Source organism: Protopterus annectens, chromosome 2.part0 (genome assembly GCF_019279795.1).
Source record: "Protopterus annectens isolate FY-2018-M chromosome 2.part0, PAN1.0, whole genome shotgun sequence".
NCBI lineage: Eukaryota > Metazoa > Chordata > Ceratodontiformes > Protopteridae > Protopterus > Protopterus annectens.
In genome coordinates this window covers 747,345,257-747,358,382 of record NC_056728.1, presented here as the reverse complement: position 1 = coordinate 747,358,382, position 13,126 = coordinate 747,345,257, and positions in this window count along the sequence as shown.

The window sequence follows — 13,126 nt, the reverse complement described above, 5'->3', positions numbered from 1 at the left end:
TACATATGTGACCTACGATCTGAGAAGCAGCGGCGCAACCTGTCAATGGAAACAGATGTATTCATGTAGTATGCAGGCTTCACACCTATCTACTGATTGTGGGGATATGTACACATATATATTTGCCATGCAGATACCTGATGTGTGCAATGCACTTACTGTTGTAATCATACTATGTCATACCATAGTAAAAGCAAAACCCACACTGCATTGACCAACAGTGACACACACACAGTCATCATTTGCAGCATTCAAACTCCTACCTAACTATGTTATGATACTAGAGAGAGATGCATTAACAGTCTGCAAAAAGGGGACACCTCTCTAAGGAAACTGCACACATACACCCCTCCACACACACTCACTGTTTGCAGGATTCAAACCCCTACCTAATTATGTTATGATACTAAAGAGAGACGCATTAACACAGCATGCTATTTGCTTTAGTGGATGGCTTTTCTTCTCCGTCTGTATTTGTAGGATGGTGACATCATCAGTCTTTCCAAAGAGAAATGTACCTCTTTTAGTGAGTTTTCCCAGTCTGCAAAAAGGGGACACCTCTCTAAGAAAACTGCACACATACACCCCTCCACACACACTCACTGTTTGCAGGATTCAAACCCCTAACTAATGAACTTATGATACTAAAGAGAGACACATTAACACAGCACGCTATTTGCTTTACTGGATGGCTTTTCTTCTCCGTCTGTATTTGTAGGATGGTGACATCATCAGTCTTTCCAAAGAGGAATGTACCTCTTTTAGTGAGTTTTCCCAGTCTCCAAAAAGGGAATACCTCTCATAGGAAACTGCACACATACACATCCCCCTCCCCACACATGCTCACTGTTTGCAGGATTCAAACCCCTATCTCACTATGTTTTGATATTAGAGAGAAACGCATTAACACGGCACGCTATTTGCTTTACTGGTGGTTTCTCTTCTCCGGCTGTATTTGTAGGATAGTGATATCATCAGTCTTTCCAAAGAGGAATGTACCTCTTTTAGTGAGTTTTCCCAGTCTCCAAAAATGGGACACCTCTCAAAGGAAACTGCACACATACACCCCCCCCCACCTAACTATGCTATGATAATAGAGAGAGATGCATTAACACGGCATGCTATTTGCTTTACTGGCTGGTTTCCCTTCTCCGGCTGTATTTGTAGGATGGTGACATCATGAGTCTTTCCAAAGAGGAATGCACCTCTTTTAGTGAGTTTTCCCAGTCTCCAAAAAGGGAACACCTCTCACAGGAAACTGCACACATACACACATCCCCCCACACACATTGTTCGCAGGACTCAAACCCCTACCTAATTATGTTATGATACTAGAGAGAGAGAGAGAGACGCATTAACAAGGCACGCTATTTGCTTTACTGGTGGTTTCCCTTCTCTGGCTGTATTTGTAGGATGGTGACATCATCAGTCTTTCCAAAGAGGAATGTACCTCTTTTAGTGAGATTTCCCAGTCTCCAAAAAGGGGACACCTCTCAAAGGAAACTGCACACATACACACCCCCCTTCTACCTAACTATGTTATGATATTAGAGAGAGACCCATTAACATGGTGCGCAATTTGCTTTACTGGCTGGTTTCCCTTCTTCGGCTGTATTTGTAGGATGGTGACATCATCAGTCTTTCCAAAGAGGAATGTACCTCTTTTAGTGAGTTTTCCCAGTCCCCAAAAAGGGGACACCTCTCAAAGGAAACTGCACACATACACCCCCCCCACCTAACTATGTTATGATAATAGAGAGATGCATTAACACGGCACGCTATTTGCTTTACTGGCTGGTTTCCCTTCTTGGGTTGTATTTGTAGGATGGTGACATCATCAGTCTTTCCAAAGAGGAATATACCTCTTTTAATGAGTTTTTCCAGTCTCCAAAAAGGGAACACCTCTCATATGAAACTGCACACATACACACATCCCCCACACACACACACTCACTGTTTGCAGGATTCAAACCCCTGCCTAACTACGTTATGGTACTAGAGAAAGATGCATTAACATGGCACACTATTTGCTTTATTGGTGGGTTCTCTTCTCCGGCTGTATTTGTAGGATGGTGACATCATCAGTCTTTCCAAAGAGGAATGTACCTCTTTTAGTGAGTTTTCCCAGTCTCCAAAAAGGGGACACCTCTCAAAAGAAACTGCACACATACACCCCCCCCCCCCCAACGCATTAACACGACATGCTATTTGCTTTACTGGTGGTTTCCCTTCTCTGGCTGTATTTGTAGGATGGTGACATCATCAGACTGGACATGGTGATGTGTGTACACCTTGTTTTATGCCATTCCAGGTATGGTCCATGTGGGTCAGCAGGTGTCAACAGCTTGCAGAAGACCTCAGAATACTTACCTTGTGTGATCTATCTGTGGACACATTGACATTCCCGTCATATGTCAACACATATTTATGCACAGCTTGTTGGTTTTGTGGATACTACATGTGTCTGGGATGTTGATAAAGGGCTATTCAAAGTCTATGTGACACATGTGTAGATGTGTTCATTGATGTATGTCCTGGGTGGCTGCCTTGCAAACAGTCTAGCATGTTTGGGAAGCATGATCCGCACATGAACATACCACGGTTGGTAGGGTTGTGTGTATGTCAGCTTCCAATAGCTCTGTTTATGACTGAAACCATGATGGACTCCATGACCTTGCAGATCAGACTTCATAGGCGTACTGGACTTGACTTCCCATGGTGTGTTGTGCACCAACACTTGTGGGGAGTGCCATATGTAGCTGTGACACATTCAACGGTTCCACATCCTGTGTAGGGGGTGAGGCTCAGCTGACTGTTCAGGTGCATGATCTGTTTGTTCTGTAGTTTGTGCATGACACATATTAGGAATCAATGTATTCCACTTGCTGCCATGCTTTTGGCAGTGGGGGTATCTGCTCATCTATTCTACATGTGATATCTCCTGGTATGATGATGTGGACTATTGTCAGTGGGAAATGGGTATGTACATGTGGACCTGTCTGTCATGATGTCGGCATTGTCACTCAGGTACAGTTGGCCCTGACTCAGGACATATATGGGTGTACATTGCCTTTTATGACATAGCTGAAGGAGGTGTCATTATTCAGTCTGGACTCCTTCTCAGCTACTCTTTACAAAACACCAACGAACATGAGCACTAATCCCTGTTATACTCTTTTACATGCTTAACACCCTACTGATCCTTTGTGATCAGGCTACAATGTATGTCATGATAATATCCTGGCATGTCCAGGGGTCGGTTTCGTGCATACTCGTCAGTCCAGCTGATGGATATTTTGATATTGACACAATGTCACATCTGCCTCATGTACACAGACAACCCTCTCCTCCTCCTGACAAACTCAGATATATGTGTGAGATGCACCTATATAGACATACAGGGTGCTGAACTCTCTCGACCCATGACTGGCACAGTCTATCAGGTGGTGAAGGTAACCACACACACCACATATCAGTCTCACATATCCTCTAGCAACAGCACTCAAATCACATTATCACACATAGACATACTCGGATGCTGTAAATGTACTCTACCTAATCAGCAGAGACATCCAAAGCAGACACACACACACCTGCAACCCCACTACAATACCCACATATCACATAGTTCACAATGTCAGTGTACCACACAGTCACTGCCCTTCGGGCTAAACAACACACCTAATACACTTGTAATAGACGACACTTATTGTCAGACACACTGACATACCACTCACCAGCCCTAACAAGGGAATAGTCACTTTGGGCTGTCTGTTGGGTGCCAGGATCTGCTGCATAACAGAGGCAGTCAGGTCACTCCAAAGCAAGTACAGGACTGGCACCATCATTGTCCATGCTGGTGTGTATAACCTCAGATGTTACTCCCTGGACCACATGACATGATACATGGAGGAACACTCTGATCATGTAGCCCAGGCCAGTATGACTCTGACCTTGTCTAGCATCTTACACCCACCAAGTATGATGTCATAGTATACGGACACACATATCACATTTAACAGTTGCCTAACAAATTTGTTTAATTCATAGGGGATACAGTGTCTGTCAGCCTATGGTGACATGCTCAACATGCCACGTAGCTTCACTATGGACAGCTTGCACCTGTCACCCTTGGACTTTGGAATGCTGGCTAAGGTTCTTGCTACCACCATAGTGCCTTTTTTAAGCAGGGCTCAGAAGACAAACACACCTCCCTAGACATTACAGGTTAAATGAAATTAAGGGTAATGCTGCTCAACAACAGTCGTGTTAACATCATATTGTGGCCACTGAGGACTCTCCTCAGTATGAAGGATAGCGATATCTGTGCACTGACAGGCGACTGGTTCAAGCTCACTTATGCACACCAGCACTACCAGGTTATGTTTCATACCATGCTGTCTGACAACAAGACTTGGAACAGACAACACAACTAGGGGGAGTATCCATATACATCACAGATATACACACCTCCGGATTAGTAGCACTGCACAAAGCATCTAAGACTATACATATACAACTACCATTGTGCAATACTGCCTTTCAGTTTGTTGCCTGCTACAGAACACACTCCCAAACTCAGGGACCAGTCTCGGCTTTCGTGGGAACTATGGAGAATATGAAGGTCTCCACAGACACCATCATATTGTGTGTCTTCATATACACAAATATTGACTGGGGATACTACTCAAGCCCCGACACCCTCACCCAACAGTCACTACAATTTGTAGAGTCATATGCTATAGCACAACCAGTCAGCACAGCCACAAGGGGGAATACACATTGGACCTGATCATCACCAACATGGGGACTCTATGTTCCACACCAGTGATATACCCCTCATTGGTAAGATCAGAACATACATATATCTCACTGGACATACATATACCCTCCACACACCCATCCTAGGTAATCTTGGTGAACTTCTCATGAGCCAACGTTTCACGTCACCGAAGCAAGGTGGTATCCTTCAGAGACCCTGAGACAGTGGCAAATACGGCTCACACTGCTGCATCCTTTACATACACATTCTATGGACACCTAGCGGACTGCATGGATTGTGCTATCCCAGATAACAACAGGACTCACTACTCCAATGGCAGGGGACCTGTGTGGTAGACCCCAGCCATTAATAAGCTGTACAACATCAGGAGGAAGCTACTACATGATAGAGCACAATCCCAGACTGGGAAGGCATCTGTGATCTGTACTAGCAGACAGCTACGATCACTCATGAACTTTTCTAAGGGCTGCTTCTACCAGACAATTGCAACACACATGTAGGACTATCACACGGCCTTCTTCAGTTATGTCAGGAACCTGGGTGGACACTCACTGATATGCTGTGAGTTACTGCATACTGACTAAACCTACCCTGAACCCACTGGCATTGCCAACATCCTGGCAAACAGGTTCAGTGCAGATGTCTCCCACCCATCCCCCCTAAGGAGCAACTATCAATCCCAACAGAGTATAACCTCCCTGACATCACACAGTAACAGGTGAGTGCTGCCCTCCCCAAAGCATACATCACAGTATCAATGTGACCAGATGGTGTCCCAGCCTGCATCTTACATGAGCATCATGACAGACACAACCCTCCCATTACATCACTGTTCAATATCGGAGTTACCACAGGATATGTACCCAAGGAATGGCGTACAGCGAGAGTGGTCCCGCTCCACACAGTTGGTGCCACAACAGACCACAGACAATATTGCCCTATAAGCCTAAGTAGCCTGTTCTGCAAAGCTATGGAGCGTATTGTCATGGGACTCATACACATAGACATCGAGAACCTACAGACACTGTGTCCTACACATTTCAGCATTGTTGTGGGCAGATCTTGCCTCTGGAACCTGTTTGTATTCTTTAAATGGCTAACAAGTCCATCGACATAGGGACGGCTGTCCACACAGCCTACCTGAACCCTGCAAAACCCTTAACCACAATAACCCACTGGGCCATTATGCATAGGCTCAACAGCGTCGATATGGACACATATCTCACACGATGGATGGATACCTGTATCAGGGATAGCACCCACATGGTCAGAATTGCAGGTGCCATGTCTGACTATACACCAGTTACACATGGCATCCCACACGGCTCGGTCCTGGGACCTCTCTTGTTCAGTATATGTTTGTCTGACGTACAGGCTACCACAGGGGGAATATGGCTGAACATGTTTGTACTTGACTGCAAACTGGGTGCCATGATCAACTCTCCAGCTGCCACATGCATACTTAAACAGGGTCTCACATATATGGATGACTGGTGCCTGAACCATGGCCTACAGCTAAATGCCATTAGTTGCATAGTCATCCCCTTTGGGAATAACAACATGCCCACACATTACCACATAGGTAGCACTCCATTACATACTGTAGGAGTTGTTAGGGGTTTGGGGACATGACTTGTTCGTATTGTTGCCTTTGACATTCACATTGCCAAAGTGGTTGGACACACCTTCTATGTGGGCCACCTTATCGCATATGGTTTCACATCTAGATCGAGTGAGGTCATTGTGCCCCTATACTCATCACATCTATGCTTGGTTACAATGCCACATTTGGGGTGTACCTTACCCGACACCTGCAGCAACTGTACTGGCCATGGAAGTTCCTCACCAAGCAGATCTAGGGACTCACACAGATGTCCTGCACAGTTCAGATGCAGTAACTCCAGCTCTACTCAGTCGCTTACCACCTACTCTGATATGATGTGTGCCTGTTGTTTACAGATATACCCAACCCAGAATTACTGAACATGCTCTACCTCAGGATATCTGACTCCCTTGGAGCTACACACTCCAGGGACATATACCTCAGCACAGATGTTAATAAGACATTGTGGTTGGACAGATTCTTATCCCAGAGGCTCCACTCACTCCAGAATGTAATCCCAGTTTTACATAGGCAGAGCCACCCACTGACAACCTACTGGAGACATCTTTTTTTTTTTTCAAAACAAGTTTATTGTTTTAACATATAAGAGAAATATCATAACAATTTTATACAAATAATTAAAAATAGGTATTATAATATTCAACAAAACAACTAAAGTATTTACAAAGACATCCACTACAATCAGATCAATTAATTAAACTAAAATACTGTGCTATTGAAATTAGAATTTTTTTAACAAATTTTGTAAATTATCCCATACAATAAAATGTGATGTTTTTCTAGTTGTTCTCATTCTAATTGTGCTTATTTCCATATGACACATTATATTCATAACATTTTTAAATTCATTGAATGAAGGAGGTGTATCTGAAATCCAATTTCTAGTTATTATTTTCCTAGCCACTGCTAGGATAGACCATAACAAGGGAAGCTTAATCTTTTTAACACATTGAGGTACAGGTGTGTTGAATAATATAAGAGACTTAGAAATAATGAAATTATCTGTAAAAGAGCCTGCAAAAATTCATTAATTGACTTCCAGTATTCTTTCAACTTCATACAGTCATAAAACATATGAGCCCAGTCAGCATTAATTTCTACATTACATCTCTTACATAGATTATCTTTATTATTAATTTTATTCATCATCAAAGGTGTATAAAAGATCTATGTAAAAATTTCCATGTATAAAGTCTCCAGACAATGGAAGATGTAGTTCTATAAGCAGATTCAATATATATTGTTTATCTTGTTGAGTTGGTGGGTCCCCATTAATAGAGGTGAAATAATTCCAGTATGAATCTACATTGTAAAAGTTTCTTGTCTGATAATTTTATGTATATATGAAAGTTTACCTTTATCAGAAACTTTATGCTGTAAATTTATTATCAAGTAATCAATCAGTTTTGGAATAGATTCTTTAACTGTTATAGACATTAGATCTATTCTATCAATGAGATGTTGTCTAAAGATCTGAACCTCTAACCAGCAAGTTTCTCTTAGATCAAATTCTTGTTTTAAGAAATCTAGATTTTTAACTTTATTATCAGATATCAGCTGATACCAGTACTTTAGATTATTATCTATAGCTAAATGAGCTCCTTCAGAAGTAGATGACATAAGCATACCCTGAGTATAAATTATAGGAATACAATAAAATTCCATTCCCTATACTTAGGGTGCATGAATATAAAGTTACGATAACTAATAATAATATTTAATGGGTAACAGACCATATGTTTAGGTGTAATAGGTGAAGTACAAAATTCCTTTAGCAACCACAACATGGAGTTATTTATAATCATATTTTTATGTGTTAAGGAGATTTTCATGAAGTGCATACTAATTAGCTCCCAATAATCTTTCCATTTTATGACATATGACCGATCTATTAATAAAGTAATAACTTTTATAATAGAAGAGATAATATATAAATTAAAGTCTGGAAAAGAAATACCCCTTGAGACCAGCTATTAGTATGTTTCTTTAATGCAATCCTAGGTCTATTAGGTGCCCATAAGAAATTTAACATTAGTGTATTCAGTTTCTTGATAGTTATTTTTGTAGGTGAAAGTATTATTGATTGTATTAAGTATAAAATCTTGGGGAATATTATCATTTTAATAATTGTAAGTCTCTCCTCCATAGTAAAAACATATTATTCCAGGTATTAAAAGATTTTGTATATTAAGAAAACAGGTATTATAGTTATTATATATAATAGATTTAATATCTTTAGATAGTATTATACCTAAATAAGTTATCTGACCTGAGTTGGGTACATATTTAGTAAAATCACTAATGAGAGTATTTTTTCATGTATATATAGGTAGTATTTTAGTTTTTTCTTCATTGAATATTAAACCAGAAATACTTTTAAAATTCATCATTTTATCAAATAAAGACTGCATAGAAGAATTAGATCCTGCTGATGTAATTAGAACATCATCTGCAAAAGTTGAATTTTGATGTTGTATTTTCTTCTATTTCAAAACCCTCTATGTCAGTACTGTTTCTAATCAAATTAGCCCAAGGCTCCATTACTAAAGTGAATAATAGTGGAGAAAGTGGACATCCTTGCTTTGTACCTTTAAGAATGGGTATTTTTGTGAAACATATGTTCCTACCTTAATATAAGCCAGCATTCCTTTGTATAAATGCTCAATTAAATTTACAAATGCATCAGAGAAATTTGTGCATTTCAGTAAGGTAAACAGATAGTCCCAACTTACTGAATCAAATGCTGAACCTATATCAAGACTAATAAGTGTTAAATCTTTCTTTTTCCTATTTGCAAAATCAATTAATGTTAAAGTTCTTCTTATATTATCAAAAGTATTTCTATTTACAATGAAGCCCATCTGATCTATGTCTATAATGCGGGGATAATTGTCTTCAATCTATCAGCAAAATACTCATAAACATTTTATAATCAACATTAAGTAATGAGATGGGTCGATATGAAGAACATCTAGTTGGATCTTTATTAGGTTTTAAAATTGGTGAAATAAATGTATATTGCCAAAATGGGGGGGGGGGTTATTAACTCAGTTTGGGCCAGAATAAAAACCTTATGTATTAATGAATATGTAGTTTTAGAAAGGATTTTATATATCTCTGGTATAATACCATCATTACCCGGTGCTTTGTTTGATTTAAGCTTATTTATTTGTGTAATAACTTCTGTATATGAAATACTCTTGTCCAATAGTTTAATCTGTTGTTTATTAAGCTTTTATTCATGTTTGTGGTTATAAACTCCTTTATTTTATCTTTAGGTTCCATGTTAATGTTGTTATGGTTAATCTTGTGAAAGTGATTTCTAAATTCATCCAGTATTTCTGGTATACTAGAAACATTCTTCTTTTTCCTTAGAGAAAACTTTTCTTTGATATGGTTTTGTTTATTCTATCTTTTTGTTTTATTTTTAAGTCTATGTAAGTATTTGGGGCTTATTGAATAAGACAAAACTTGTATTTCTCTAAAGTTATTTTAACTTTATGAGTTAAAATTTCTTTGTATTTCTCATTTAGTTTGTTTATTTCTTCAATAACTTTCTTGTCCATAATATTTTCTTTATTATTATGTTTATAAGAGTCTAGTTTACTTTGAATATCTAACAATTCCTTATCCCAAGATTTCCTTTTGTTATTATACCATCTGATACTTTGTCCATATAGATATGATTTTAAGGCATCCCAAACATAGACAATGGAGACTTCAGGAGTATTATTTATGTCTAGAAAATGTTGTACTTCTGAAAGTATATATTCTTTATAGTCTTTTAGCTGAGTTAAGTATGCTGGTATCCTTTTGATCTGAACATTATGAGTATTTTTATCATGAATTCGAAAACAATTGAGTTATGATCAGATATAGGACATGAAATGATTTTGGAATTAATTAAATCTGTTACCATCTGGTTAGAAATAAAGACCCTATCTATTTTTGAATAAGTTTTGTATCTGTTAGAAAAAAGGTGTATGGTAATGATTTTGACTCTATCTGATTATTAATATCATTCAAATGATAAGAATTAGCAAAATCATTTAAATGTTTTGCATTAGATGTAATTCTTCTTTTCTTTATAGTGGTAGTATCACTTTCATGTAGTATACAATTAAAATCACCAGCTAAAATAATATCCCTACAGAGAATGATATGATCTTATCAATATGATGTTTCACTGTATTAATACCAATTCCAGGTATCCAATATACATTAATTAAAGTGTAAGTCTTCCCATTAATTTGTATTGTAACCATACAAAACATTCTTTTGTCATCCTGATAAGACTTAATGGTTTTAGGAACGGGCATACTTTTATTCCATAAAATAGCCACTCCTCTTTTTCTGAGTGTGCTCTGAACTAACCAATACTGTATACTTATTAGTGGCTAGTTTATCAATATCTTTTTCAAGAGATGGGTTTCTTGCAGGAAGACTAGATTGGCCTTGTGTAGATTAATGTATCTTATTAGGCTTGCCCTTTTACACGGATTATTCAATCCATTAATGTTTAAAGAAATTCCTTTTAAAGATGTCATTTGGCATTTTTAAAACTCAAGAATCTTATGATCGAAATAACAAATAACAAGATAAATAATGTTACATCTCCTCTTTTAGGTGTACCTTTAAACATAGCTGTATTTATTAAATCTCTTATGGGATTTTGTATAGGATTCAATTTTGTTTGTAGTGACAATGAGTGTACAAAATATATTGTGGATGTCAAAACTATATACATATAACAATGAACAAGTGAAAATAATGTAAGGATTAAACCTTGCATCCCGCCTGGAGTTGAAAACTCCAACTTAGAGCAGTATTTACTACTCAAGTTAACCCCCTACCCTAAGCAGCAGTACCTCAGCTACCACCTTATCAATTTAATACTAGTTATATTTAACTGAGGTTAACAGTTTTCAATTCAATTATCTATCAAGACAAAACTACACATTTGGTAAAACAGCATCATATAAACTAAAATAAACTTTTTTTTTTTTTTTTTAAAACTGTTCATACTATTATATAGATCTATGTAATATATAACACTTGTATTCTAATAGCATTCAAATAATCTTAATGTTAGAAATCAAGAGGAGAGAAAATTATGTTCTAACATTCATTTAAATCAAAAACTTTGGCTAATATGATTCAGACATTACATGCATTAAGATGCATCTATTTTCTGTCATGTGAATTCTATCAACAGCTTCCAAAAAATCTTGAATTGTTTGTATATGAGCATTTACTTAAACTCATTATTGTCAATAGAGTAAAATATTGTATTCATAAAAATTATTATAAATCATATTGCATAGTTATGCAGATTCTCAGAAACACCTGCGTTATTACCTAAAAAAAAAAAGCCATCACACACATAAACACAGACACACACACATACATATACACACACATATACACACACACACACACATACCCACACACACACACACACACATACATATACACATACACATATATACATACATACACACACACACACACACACACACACACACACACACACACACACACACACACACACACACACACACACACACATATATACACATATATCTGATCTCACCGAGCCGTGCCCTGCAGAGCACCATCCCACTTGCCGTCCCCAGAACAAATCTGTCCGCTTCACACAAAATAATGCACAGCAAACACACACTAGCAACCAGATTTTACAATCATGCTAACCTACTGCTTTAAAATATATCACATGACATTTCTTCCAGAATAGAGTTATAAGATTATTTATGCTTGTCAATCAGATGAATTAAATGAGTTATAGTAAAGTATATGTTTGGGACACAAGTTTTTAACACAGATTATTATGCTACTGTTAAGTAGATTTTCAAAACATTTAAATAAATGTTTCATTTTCTATGCCTTCTAAAATAAGATATTTACTTGCTACAAGAAACTACATCATCTAAACTCATCATAACTGACACATTTTATGAATAGAGTATTTTTCCTAAATCTGTGGTGTGTCAGTGTGATAACCTTGTCAATGTTTATACTAACTGCTTTCAGTTTCTCTGTGAAAATTCTGTGAGTGAAGCTTCTGAGGAAACTCATGGACACTGTGCATGAGACAGCCCACATCCCAGATTGTCTCCCTTAACATTTTGGCGGAAACTTATTAAAACTTGTGGCAAACATTCATTTTGTCAATAGAGTAAAACATTGTATTCATAGAAATCATTACAAATCATATTGGATAGCCATGCAGACTCTCAGAAAAAAAGCCATCACACTCACACACACACACACACACACACACACACACACACACACACATATATATATATATATATATATATATATATATATATATATATATATATATCTGATCTCACTGAGTTGTGTCCCTGCAGAGCACCATCCCACTTGCTGTCCCCAGAATAAATCTGTCTGCTTTATACAAAACAATGCACAGCAAACACATATTGGTAACCAGATTTTACAATCATGCTAACCTACTGCTTTAAAATATATCACATGACATTTCTTCCAGAATAGAGTTATAAGATTATTTATGTTTGTCAATCAGATGAATTAAATGAGTTATAGTAAAGTATGTGTTTGGAACACAAATTTTTAACACAGATTATTATGCTGCTGTTAAGTAGATTTTCAAAAACATTTAAATAAATGTTTCATTTTTATGCCTTCTAAAATAAGACATTTACTTACTACAA